Below are 12,567 nucleotides of genomic sequence, written 5' to 3' on the forward strand. Positions count from 1 at the left end.
TATTCAATGCCTTTTTTATGCTGATTACGAATATAATAAGCATTTCTATTGGAAATTAATTACCGCCCCCCCCCAATCTAGGCCAAATCAGGTTTAGGTTAGGTTAGTTTAGTTATAGCCGATATAGGGGGGGGGGGGCTGAAATTCATTTCCAATGGGAATGCTTATTATATTCGTAATCAGCATAAAAAAGGCATCGAATGGTGTATTCACTTTATTCCTAACTCAATAATATGATTTTGTAGAACTTAACCAAACTTTTTTACCAAGCATATTTCCAACAACTGGAACAACCTTCAAGACAAAACTCTGACTATGCCCACTAGTGCCTCCTTCAAGTCAAGACTTGACAAAGAATAGAACAACAAGCCATAGAAATATAAGTGCAATAGTACATCCCTCTTAGCTACCAACTAATGCAACATCACTGGGCCCATAACACAATGGCATTCCAAATTACCATCATTGACACAGAGCAGAACAGACCCAACATGGACCTTAATTTTGCTCCAAAAGGCAAATTAAGGTAATTAAGATAATAGCCCAAATTATATATTTCCCATGTAATTTGTTATTTCTTAATTGGCATTGTTGATTCAATTTATAGTAGCACAGGCTGAAACAGAGGAATGTTCTCCTTGAAAATTGTGTGGCATGGCAAAACGCATTGGGAATATATAAGTTGGGCTATATATTTGCACCATTGGGGGGGGGGGGGGGGTAAAGCATGGTGGAGCTGTAGTCAGAATGTGTGAGCTGTAGTCAAAATGTGGGTAAATTTTTGGCAGTTCATATTATTGACTTACAAATAAATTAAACATACCACTCAATGCCTTTTTTTATGTTCATTACAAATATAATAATTTTTTTTGTCAGAAATGAATTTTACCCCCACCCTTATATATACCAATTCAGGGTATATATTTGCACATTAGGGGGGTGGGGGTAAAGTTTAAACTTACCTCTCATTTGCATCAGAAATAAACTTCATCCCCCTAATCTGCAAATACATACCCTGAATTGATATAAATAGGGGTGGGGGTAAAATTCATTTCTGACAAAATGATTATTATATTTGTAATGAGCATAAAAAAGGCATCAAGGGGGATGTTTACTTTATTTGTAAGTCAATAATATGAACTGCCAAAAATTTACCAAAATGCATTTACTACAATTTTTAATACATTATGAAGTAAGAATTGCACCTTCATCAAACAGTTGTATCAAACAGTGGGGGTTACATGGGAGGATCTTTCCATGGAGGAAGTTTTCATGGGAGGAGGGACATTGCTATGAAGGGGTTCCCAGCATTATTTAAAAAAACAATTACAAATTAAATATAAAAAAAAACAAGTTTATACAACTGAAAGTAAGGAGCAACAACAAAACTTAAAAAGAACAGAAATTATTATGTATATGATCTGGGTTTGCCCCCTAGTCAATACCTTGCTCTTTATGCCAAAGATTTTTTTAGTACTTTCATAAGAGCTATTTATTCTAATTAATGGCCTTTGTGATTAAGGGGTGATTTTTAAAGAATTGGAACAAAATTCAAACTTTAGCATAAAGAGCAAGGTATAGAGTAGGGGGCAAACCCCATAATATATATATTAAAAATATATGAATATAGAAGTTTTTTATGCAAGTTAATTTGCAAGTTACATACATTTATTACTAATAAAAACATTTGTAAATAAAATTAAACAACTTTCGAGGAAGCCATTTAACCAAATAAAAGTAAAATTAATATACAAATTTCGTTTTAATTATTTACGTACGGTGAGCCAAAATCAAAACCTGCATTAATTTTAAAATGTTCAAAAATTAAATAAAAAAACAAGTTTTTTTTAACTGAAAGTAAGGAATGACATTAAAACTTAAAATGAACAGAAATTATTCCATATATGAAATGGGCTGTCCCCTCCTAAACACCTTGCTCTTTGCACTAAAGTTAGACTCTTTCTCACAACTCTATTTTTAAAACAATAAAAAACTTTAGCATAAAGAGCAAGGTGTTGAGGAGGGGACAGCCCCTTTCATATACAGGATAATTTCTGTTAGTTTTAAGTCTTAATGTTGCTCTTTACTTTCAGTTAAAAAAAACATGTTTTTTTTTATTTAATTTGAAACAAGAATGATGTAATAATGAAACAAAGAATGCATGGGGAATTATATATTTCCCATGCATTTTAGTAGGCTATTTTTGGATTTTTTTTATTTGTTTTCTGAATTATAGTGTTCATTTTGAGTTAGCCTAACTAGACTAATACTAGGTAAAGTAAAGTGAAGCACAATAAAGATTAATGCAAGTAGCCTAAATATTTAGAATTTATTAAGGTTATTTCCATAATTTTATAGTGTCTCCTTCCAAGGAGGAGTAATTGTAAACTAGGACTATTAGTAACTTCAAAATATTCCTAATATCATCTTGGTAAATATTGAGCAGTTCATATAAATGGGTAAATATTGAGCAGTTCATATTATTGACCTACAAATAAAGGGAACATACCACTAGATGTTAGTTTTATGCTCTTTCTAAATATAATAATTGCTTTTCTTGTAAATTCAGTTTTAAGTTTTTTTTGGACCCTTGAAAATGATAATTTCTTTGTATATTTTTTGGTATAATAAGAGTTAAAACATTGGTTTCAAACTTACTATTTCATGATAAAATGTGTTTTGTTGAAGTTATATAGTCTGCAAGCATCGACTTGTCACAAATAAGTTGGATAAGAAATTAACCATTATTCTATCTGCCATATTTCTTCTGTCAGCTTTGATATTTTTCAACATGTAGATAAAACAGCAGTTTTTAAGCCGCCTAAATAGAATAAGAAGAAAACATGGCAGAATTATTTTGAATTTTTTTATACAACTTAATCTTGACAAATCAATTTTTGTGAATCACACAACTTTTACAAAATGGATTTATAATGAAATAGTCATTTTCAAACAAATGTTACAACTGACTTTTATATCTGAAAAACTTAGAATGAAATTATTATTTTTTAAGGCCCTAAAAGGGCTTAAAAGTGAATTTGTAAGAAAAGCAATTATTATATTCAGAAAGAGCATAAAAATGGCATCCAGTGGTATGTTTGCTTTATTTGTAGGTCAATAACATGAATTGCTCAATATTTACTGATAAATCATGTACAAATAAAGTGAACATACCACTTGATGCCTTTTTTATGCTCTTTCCAAATAAAAAAAATACTTTAGCCTACATGTAAATGTGATTTTAACCTAACCTATCCTTTCTAACCTTATCCAAATATATAGACCATACTATAGATTTTGTATGCATTTATTGATTCTCAATTTTGTCACCATTGATTCAATTTATGGGTAAACAAGTTTTGACAAGTGACACTAACAGAGGTATATAAGCTGTATCTAGGCTATATTAAGAGAAAAAAGTATCATCTTTGAGGGTCTGTAAAGGGCTTAAAATTGAATTTGTAAGTTAAACAATTATTAGGCTATATTCAGAAAGAGCATAAAAAAGGCATTGAGTGGTCACTTTATTTGATGGTCATCTAGCCTATGTAAACTGCTAAATATTGGTAAATTTTTACCAATATATATTTGCACATTAGGGGGGCAAGGGTAAATTTTATTTCTGATGTAAATGAGAGGTAAGTTTAAACTTTGCTCTCACCCCCCTAATGTGCAAATATATACCCTGAATTGTTATATATATGGGTGGGGGCTAAATTTCATTTCCGACACAAATGATTATTAGGCTAGCCTATAGGCTATTTGTAAAGAGCATAAAAAAAGGAATTGAGTTGTATATTCACTTTATTTGTAAGTCAATAATATGATTTGGTAAAAATTTACCTAAATATTTAACATTGGTTTTAAGTCTTATTTATTTAATAGGGCTTAGACCACAAGCAGTTATGTACTATTAGACATATGCTAGCCTAACTGTGAGTCTTTTTGTCTCTATCATCAATTAGCCTAGCCAACACTTTTTATCAATTAGGAAATAAATAAACCAATTATTTCTAACTAAGCTATTTTATTTGCTCAATATCGACTGATCTACATTTTAATCTAAGGCAAAATGCATTAGGCTAAGCAATGCAAAATAGGCTACTTACAAAAATTTCAGATTTTATATGGTTTCTTCCTAAAAGGTCAGTGGATTAACTTGAGAGACCTCTAAACTGATAATAATCAAATGGAGACGTCATTTTGGTGAAGTGCACATTTCCTGGATTTTTTGTTTAATCCACGGAAGATTCTGCAGCTGCAATCCACAGCCTCTAAGAAGTACTTGCAGAATGACATGATTGAGAAAACCAAGAAATAAATAATTTATGCAATCTGTTCCGAAATTCTGTAAATAAACGTCAAATGTAGGTCAAGAGCAATGGAAAGTGAAACACCCAATTTGACGGCCAATGTCAAGGGAAACATCCACCGATAAAAACTTTTGATTTTACTACCCTCATAATATTTATTGTGTCAGGAAACTAGTATCTTCTCGGTGTCGCTCAATAAACATTTCAATTTATTAACACCCGCTCATTGAAATATTAATTAAGACTAAAGACGCCCTTACATGAACAGTGAATTTTAGAATAGGGGGGGTATTAGCCCCCTTTTCTTTTCCAGTATACACTTGTGCTCTAATATAAGCTACACTTGAGGACATTGGTTGGTCGAGGGGGGCAGCCCCCCAAATTTCTTTTTTCCTGGCACCCTCTTTCCTTGTTTTTTCTGTTTTTACACTTTTTTAAAATAAATTTGTTAGTTTGGTCAATTATTGATGCCTTTGTCAGATTGTGGCCTCCGCCAAAATTTTGCTTATTGGTGTCCTTGTTAAATTGAGCCCCCCCCCCCCCAGATTTGCTCTAGATCTGCCCCGGTTGATGACAAAAGCAGATAAGTGTAAAAAAGACTCCTGTAGGGGAGTTTTAATTTCTAAGCTATCCCCCCAATTTTTTTTTTCAAACTGACATATTCAACAATGCAACTAGGGGATTTGGACCACAGAGATGAAAGGACCACAAAGAAACGAGGCATTTTCTCGCTAGTTTACACCACAGTTTATATAATTAGCAGTATGATCATTCTCTATCTCTCCCATTATAAAAACCCGGACAGGGGTGCGAGTGCTCGGGAGAACGTTTTTGCAGATAGAAACATAGGCGTTATCAGATCTTTTCGCGGGTAGACAAGTCAGATTTCTCTTGGACGCGAAACTTGGCTTCAACGTTGGAACACTAATTTTGAAGAAACTAATTTTAAATTAATTTATTCCAATACATACATGAAAATCGGTAGTTAGTAGTGTAATGTTATTATTAGATGTTTTTAGGAATTAAAAATAGGTTTCGAAGTCTCAAATGGTTTCAAAGGCATTTTGAGAAAGTTTCTGCCAAAATACGTGTTCCAGGGTAATTGGACCGCTGATGGCAGATCAAATGAGAGGAGCTGTTTGTGCGTGCCGATATAGATATAAATATATATATATATATATATATATATATATATATATATATATATGTGTCTCGTATATATATATATAATTGGTATGGAGAATAATTGGTATGGCGGTAACACTGCATATAAATTTATATAGGAACCCTTATCGCTATCTAAATTCAGAAAGTGCAAAGATTTTCAAACAGAGGTGTTTATTGTTTAAAGTTCAGGAAAGGTCTGCCCATTTCATATGAAAACATTGAATGAAAACAAAACTAGTTTTATCTAGGCTCGCCGCCAAAACAGGTAACTAGATTTTTCAAATATCATAGGAACTACAATCTGAGAAAATAAATATCACGACGTGAAAAAAAATGATAAACTATCCAGTTGCGGATCCAGAGGGGGCCGAGGGTTACCCCCGTAAAGTAGTCTAAAGTAGTGTAATTTACCTAATTAACGCAAGTTTGCATTAATTAAACTTGCTCCTAACGTAAGTTTGTCGAATCAACCTATTTTGCGCCCCCCTAAAAAAATCCTGGATCCGCCCCTGAAACCATCACACCTACCCCACCAGTTATTAGAAGAAGAAAAAATTCCTTATTTTCACAAATTTCATCAACCCCCCCCCCCGCCCCCTTTTTTATAAAATCCTACAAAGGCCGATCAGTTGAGTCCAAGTAAATAATAGATTAAGTCATAATTTGTATATAAATTAATTCATACCTGTGAGATGGGACGCTTGCAAACCACTTGGCTGGCTCACCAAGTTTTTTTCTGCTTTCGCAATTACGAATAATAAACTTGGTAACCATTTCTCAGTGATTGACGATAACAGACTAATCCGCTAAGGCAGAAACAAGTGGGAGGAGCTTTTTGTTCGCACCGAGACCGAAGACCAGAAATTATCTGCGATAAGCTTACTGTCTATAAACTGTGGTTTACACTATATAGTCCGTCATAAAAATTTAGCATGACTCCAAGCTAAGGATACTATCTGATTGCGAAGTTTAGCAGAATCTGGGGTCTGTTCTTTTGTCGATCTTTAGGGTTCAGACCCACCCCATCAAAAAAATAGTTTTTCTTTATGATTAAAGAAACAGAGAATACTTTTTCCATTATTGAGCTACATTGCATTTCAACAAAACTAGGGGGGGGGGTAAATTGTTTTAATGTTATTTATAGAACTGACACATTTCGCTTTAGAAATGACCCTATTTTAAAACTTTTGTGCCATTTCTTAGAAGCCAAGAAAGGTTCATTCTCCTCTATTTGACTCTAAAATGGAGCCCCCGATTAAAATTTGTAATTTCAAAATGGTCCGAAAACCATAATCAGAACATTATTTTGCAGATCAAAATTGGAGGGGGTTGTATTCCATAATTATCAGTCTTCTCTGCATTTATATATTTATAATATGTGAAAAGCTAATAAAGAAAAAAGCAATTAAGCGAAGCTCAATTTGGACATAATAGCTTTCTAGAATTTTTTCAACTTACAAAACAAGTTAGGATTTAGCATTCTTAAAATCAGAAACATAAAAAGTAATATAGAATCCCTTTCATTATTCTGCAGATGGCTTTCAAAGATACTTTGTCCGATATTAGTTCTTCCATCTCAATTTATTACACCTGATACATGAATCTCGTGAAACTAGTAACAAAAATGTTGTAATTACGAAAATATGGTTTAAACCGGGCATTTGTCTCTTCCTTGTATAAAGGACAAAACGTACTTTTTATACTCAATTCTATTCTTTTCACCTTGCCCAGTGGAGAGCTTTAAATGAAAAGTAACACATGTTCTAAAAAAGTTTTTTTTTCACAATCTAGGGGGGGTAGTTTATATTTAGTTTATTTCTTTTTTTCAATGAAAATGGCAGAAAAGGGGATTTTTCACAAGTGTGGAGGAGGCAGATGCCCATCCTATGACTCTCCAAGTGGAGCCGACCCAATTCTGAACTAGTTCCAGCTTTGCTATTAGGCATTCATTACTCACAGTCATACAATAAAGAATTAATACAGCTGACGTATTTTTTTTTGAATTTTGACTTGACCACAAGGGACTGTTCAATATCGGCTTCTTATTAAGGAAATTATTAATTTGGTGAAATGTTAGCTGAGTGGCTTCTCGCTACTATGGAAATTGATTGAATTAAAGACAATGAAATTTTCAGGAATGGATTCATAGCCTAGAGTATGCCCCACGAAGCTCCTTTGAAGCATCTATCAGAACCTCTCCCCCCCCCCCTCCCCTAAGAAAAAGAGCATTGACATTTAATGAGCTTCGACAAAATTTGTGTTAAAAAAGTGAAACTTTCAGAAATAAGTATGCAACGAACCATCACAAAATCTTTATCCATAAGGTCCTACAGATTAAAAAAAAAGAAAAAGAAAGAAAAAACGTGTGAAATGACAAAATTTAAACAAACTCAAATATGACTTAAAATCATAGTTAAATCACTGGTATTGTGTTTTCAAAACCTCGAGTTCAAGAAAAGCATGCTCAGAACAAAAATAAAAAGAAACATAACGTCTGTTTTGCCAAAGTTAAGACAAGTACCTGTCTTCCAGCGGCATCAATTCACAAAAATATAAGGGGGGACACAATGTATTTTTTAAATCTAAAGAGAAATAGTTTTTTTTTCAATTTCTTCAATGAAAACACAAAAAGAGGTTTTTTTACGGGAATACAAAAAAGGGTCGTTTTTTCAAAATCTAAGGGATGGCGGATGTAAATATAGAACACTCCGACTCTGAATCCATTCATGAAAGTTTCGTTCACCTAAATCGATCCTTTCCAACACAACATTGTCTGGAATTTTACGTATTAATAATATTCCTCTTATTTTGTGAATTTTTCAAGGTGAATAGGAACCTTCGTTAACTATTCTAGTAGATTCCATCAAAGCTGTCTTTGACAAGTTCAGCTGTCCTTTAGGTCAAATACCAAATTATGTAGCTAAACATCGAACGTATCCGCCTATTTGGACACAGCTTTATTTCCAACAACCAAAAATACAATCCACTAATGTTTATAATGATGTATGTCTAGTAACATTGGCCTCTTGTTTTCCGCAAGCCTTGTTTTTATTTGGAATTTTACGAACATAAAGGAAAGCTAATTAACCAACACAAATGTAGAAAAAATCTGTTATTTTCTTTTCGTTAAGTATATGAGCCATCTAGAATGAGATTTTACCAACACCGAGATTTAGCTAGCGCTAAATAGAGCCAATCAGGGTTTTCACTGAATTTTCTGATTGGCTGGAAAATTTTGAATTTTTTTTTTTTTTTGGCTCAAATTAGCTGTATGTAAATCTCGGAATTAGTAAAATCCCATTGCAAATGCGGCTATAGGAAAACGGGATTTAGACTGACATTTTGACCATTAAAAACCAATTAAAACCATTCTTTATGGCGTAATTTAATTGGTAAGGAATCATTTTGGAACCTGCATAAATCTTCAACAGTGTACTATCGATTAGCTTGGCGGAGGCTATTTTAAAATATTTAAATGAAGACAACAAATTGCTAAAATTTGACCGCAATTAATTTATTTTAAACTTTTGATCTTTTGTCACAAGCACCTAGCACCTGGAATAATGGACTATCTTAATTAAGATTTTTCCAAGCTTTGCTAATTAGCGTCAGTAGCTCACGATTAGCTCGTCGGTGTCGCGTAACATGAACAAGAATTTACCAAAAAGCTAAGCGGTGCTCACGTTAACAACGAAAATTGTGTGAAAAGCAGACATGCATGAATAATTAATGCTGTTTTATGGAGTTTAAGATGAATTGGAACTTGCAACTACGCCAAAGAGTGTTTCCCTTGAGTCTTGACAACTGTAGTGATGACTGCTGTTGCAAAGAATTCAGGTTCATAAATTAACTATCAAACTTATAGTTCACACCTGTCGACAAGGCCGTATCCGAGAGTTTGAACATCCCCCCCCCCCGAAATGTTTGTCCGACTCGTAAAAACATAACAAAAATGAATATAAACACATTTTTATGCCTTTTTAAAAGTTTTTTTGTATCTTCCCCTGCCAATAAAATACTTTTGCAACCCTCCTCCTTTCCCGAAGAAAATCCTGGATACGGCCCTGCCTGCCAGTCACTGTGGATATTGATATGAAAAGCCCATGGTACTACCAACATTAAAAACAACCGATCTTGCAAGTATTAAATAAAAAAAAGCTTTTTTTAACTGAAAGTAAGGAGCAACATTAAAAGTTAAAACGAACAGAAATTATTCCGTATATGAAAAGCGCTGTCCCCTCCTCAACGCCCCGCTCTTTACGCTAAAGTTTTTTATTGTTTTAAAAAATAGAGTTGTGAGAAAGTCAAATTTTAGCGTAAAGAGCAAGGCGTTGAGGAGGGGACAGCCCCTTTCAAATACGGAATAATTTCTGTTCGTTTTAAGTTTTAATGTCGCTCCTTACTTTCAGTTAAAAAAAATTGTTTTTTTTATTTAATTTTTGAACGTTTTTGAGTAAATGCAGGTTTTGATCTTGGCTCACAGTACATGAATAATTAAAAGAAAATTTTCATGTTAATTTACTTTTATTTGGTTAAATGGCTTTCTCGAAACTTGTTTAATTTTATTTACGAACGTTTTTATTAGTAATAAATATACGTAACTTACGAATTAACTTACGTAACGAACTTCTATATTCATATATTTTTAATACGTATATTAGGGGGTTCGCCCCCTAGTCAATACCTTGCTCTTTAAGCTAAAGTTCGAATTTTGTTCCAATTCTTTAAAAATGACCGATTAATCACAAAGGCCGTTAATTAGAATAAATAGCTCTTATGAAAGTACTAAAAAATCTCTGGCTTAATGAGTGAGGTATTGATTAGGGGGTGAACCCAATCATATATATAATATTTTCTGTTCGTTTAAAGTTTTGATGTTGCTGTTGTTGCAGTTGAAAAACTTGTTTTTTTTATATTTAATTTCTGATCTTTTTTAAAATAATGCTGGGAAGTCCGGCGTCCCCTTCATAGCAATGTCCCTTCCCCCATGAAAACTTCCTTCACGGAAAGATCCTCCTACATAACCCCCTACCCCAGGCACGTACGCAGGAATTTGTTTTGGGGGGGCCAAATCCTTCAAACCCATTATTCTGTGAGAAAATACAGAAAATTATGGGAAAATAAAAAAAATCGTGAGATTTCGGGGGGGCCCGGGCCCGGAGGCCCCCCCCCCTGCGTACGTCCCGGCCCGACCCCCCCCCGCACTACCAGGAAAATCTCCCCTGAAAACGTCTGTACCGTATACTTCCCAATAACCAATAGGCTACTATATGTTAACCTTGGGTAAAGTTCATAACTTTCAGCCCTCCTCCCGGGCACTTCAGGGGATTAAGTCATCCTAAAAGACATACTTATAATATTTTCGAACATGCTGAACAAAATGGCTATCTCAAAATTTTGATCAGGTGACTTTGGGAAAACAATGAGCGTGGGAGGGGGCCTAGTTGCCCTCCATTTTTTTGTCACTTAAAAAGGGCACTAGAACTTTCAATTTCCATTCCAATGGGCCCTCCCACGATATTCTAGGACCACTGGGTCGATACGATCACCCCTGGGGAAAAAAAAATAAACACGCACCCGTGATCTTTCTTCTGGCAAAAAATGCAAAATTCCACATTTTTGTATAAAAAAATGTGGAATTTTCCACAACTTTTGATGAGAAGAATCAAAGTCGATTAAGCGTAGATATTTGAAAATTAAAATAGTAAGTCGATACTTTTGAGGCATTTATTTCTGTCAAAATACCGTTACTTAGAGCTCTCGTTGACACTTAGCTGGGCCCCAATAACCAATGCTATATGTCAACATTGCGTAAAGCTCATAGCTTTCAGCCCTCCTTCTGGGGGCTTCGAGGGATTAAGTCATCTTAAAAGACATAGTTATAATATTTTCGACCATGCTGAACAAAATGGCTATCTCAAAATTTTGATCGGGTGACTTTGGGAAAAAAATGAGCGTGGGAGGGGGCCTAGTTGCCCTCCATTTTTTTGGTCACTTAAAAATGGCACTAGAACTTTTAATTTCCGTTCCAATGAGCCCTCCCATGATATTCTAGGACCACTGGGTCGATACGATCACCCCGGGGAAAAAAAAGAAAACAAATAAACTCGCATCCGTGATCTTTCTTCTGGCAAAAAATGCAAAGTTCCACATTTTTGTAGATAGGTGCTTGAAACCTCTATAGCAGGGTTCTCTGATACTCTGAATATGATGGTGTGATTTTCATTAAGGTTCTATAGCTTTTAAGGGGCCTTTCCCCCTTTTTCGAAAATCAGCCAAATTTTCTAAGGCGCGTAACTTTTGATAAGTAATATTAAACTTGATGTAACTTATATATTTGAAATCAGAATTAAAATCTGATTCTTTTGATGTATCTATTGGTATCAAAATTCCGTTTTATACAGCTTCGGTTACCATTGAGCCGGGTCGCTCCTTACTTACAGTTCATTACCACGACCTGTTTGATAATTTCCGTAACTTAAAAATTCAACATTGTTTTTTATCAGCATCACTCAAACAGCATGAACTACAGAAGTTAAGGTAAGCTCTTTTTATGTTGTAAAACTACTGTCTGGTCGTTTTCTACAAAACCATCACCAACTATTTTTTAGATAGAACACAAGGAACTAGGTATAAATGTGCAGTCAAACCCTCTTTCATATTTTTGGACTTTCACAAGGTGTCCTTTTGGATCCACTCCTGCTCCTAATCTTAGTGAATGATTGGATTGTCTCGAAGTATAATCATCTACTGAACAAGTACAGTCAAAACTCTCCAAAAGGAACCCCGCGTACCTCAGCGCCTCTAGAGAGAAAATGTTGTACTACTTAATCGCTCCGAGCCAATAAATTAAATTTAATACAGCTTTTACGGAACAAGTATAATCACCTACGGAACTTGTGATTTAGTCACCAAGTTCGCATAGGTATGAAATCGTCTCCGGAGACGCGGACAAAGGGTCATTTTTTTGTGTGGAGAGGATAGGTTTTGTCAGTACTTGTTCAGTATGTGTTTATACTTTGGACTATCTAAAGAAAGAATTTTCCGAGCTTCGTTAATTAGAGTCAGTCGCTTAAGATAACCCGCC

The 12,567-nt window shown here is 34.3% G+C and overlaps 1 protein-coding gene across 2 annotated transcripts in view; it reads right to left on the reverse strand.

Moving 5' to 3' along the window:
• LOC148950997 (DDB1- and CUL4-associated factor 10 homolog) overlaps positions 1-4,250 on the reverse strand; it is a 69,987-nt gene extending 65,737 nt beyond the window's left edge. Inside the window, exon 1 of one of the 2 annotated variants that reach the window (XM_089090086.1) lies at positions 4,110-4,250. The gene's annotated coding sequence lies outside the window, so the exon portion shown is untranslated. Of the gene's footprint in view, positions 1-4,054; positions 4,088-4,109 lie in introns of those variants that run through there. The other variant, XM_089090087.1, reaches the window with a different exon arrangement.
• Positions 4,251-12,567: the final 8,317 nt, after the last annotated feature.

This window comes from Artemia sp. Qi Xiang Cuo, chromosome 6, assembly GCF_049724085.1.
Source record: "Artemia sp. Qi Xiang Cuo chromosome 6, ASM4972408v1, whole genome shotgun sequence".
Classification (NCBI taxonomy): Eukaryota; Metazoa; Arthropoda; class Branchiopoda; order Anostraca; family Artemiidae; genus Artemia; species Artemia sp. Qi Xiang Cuo.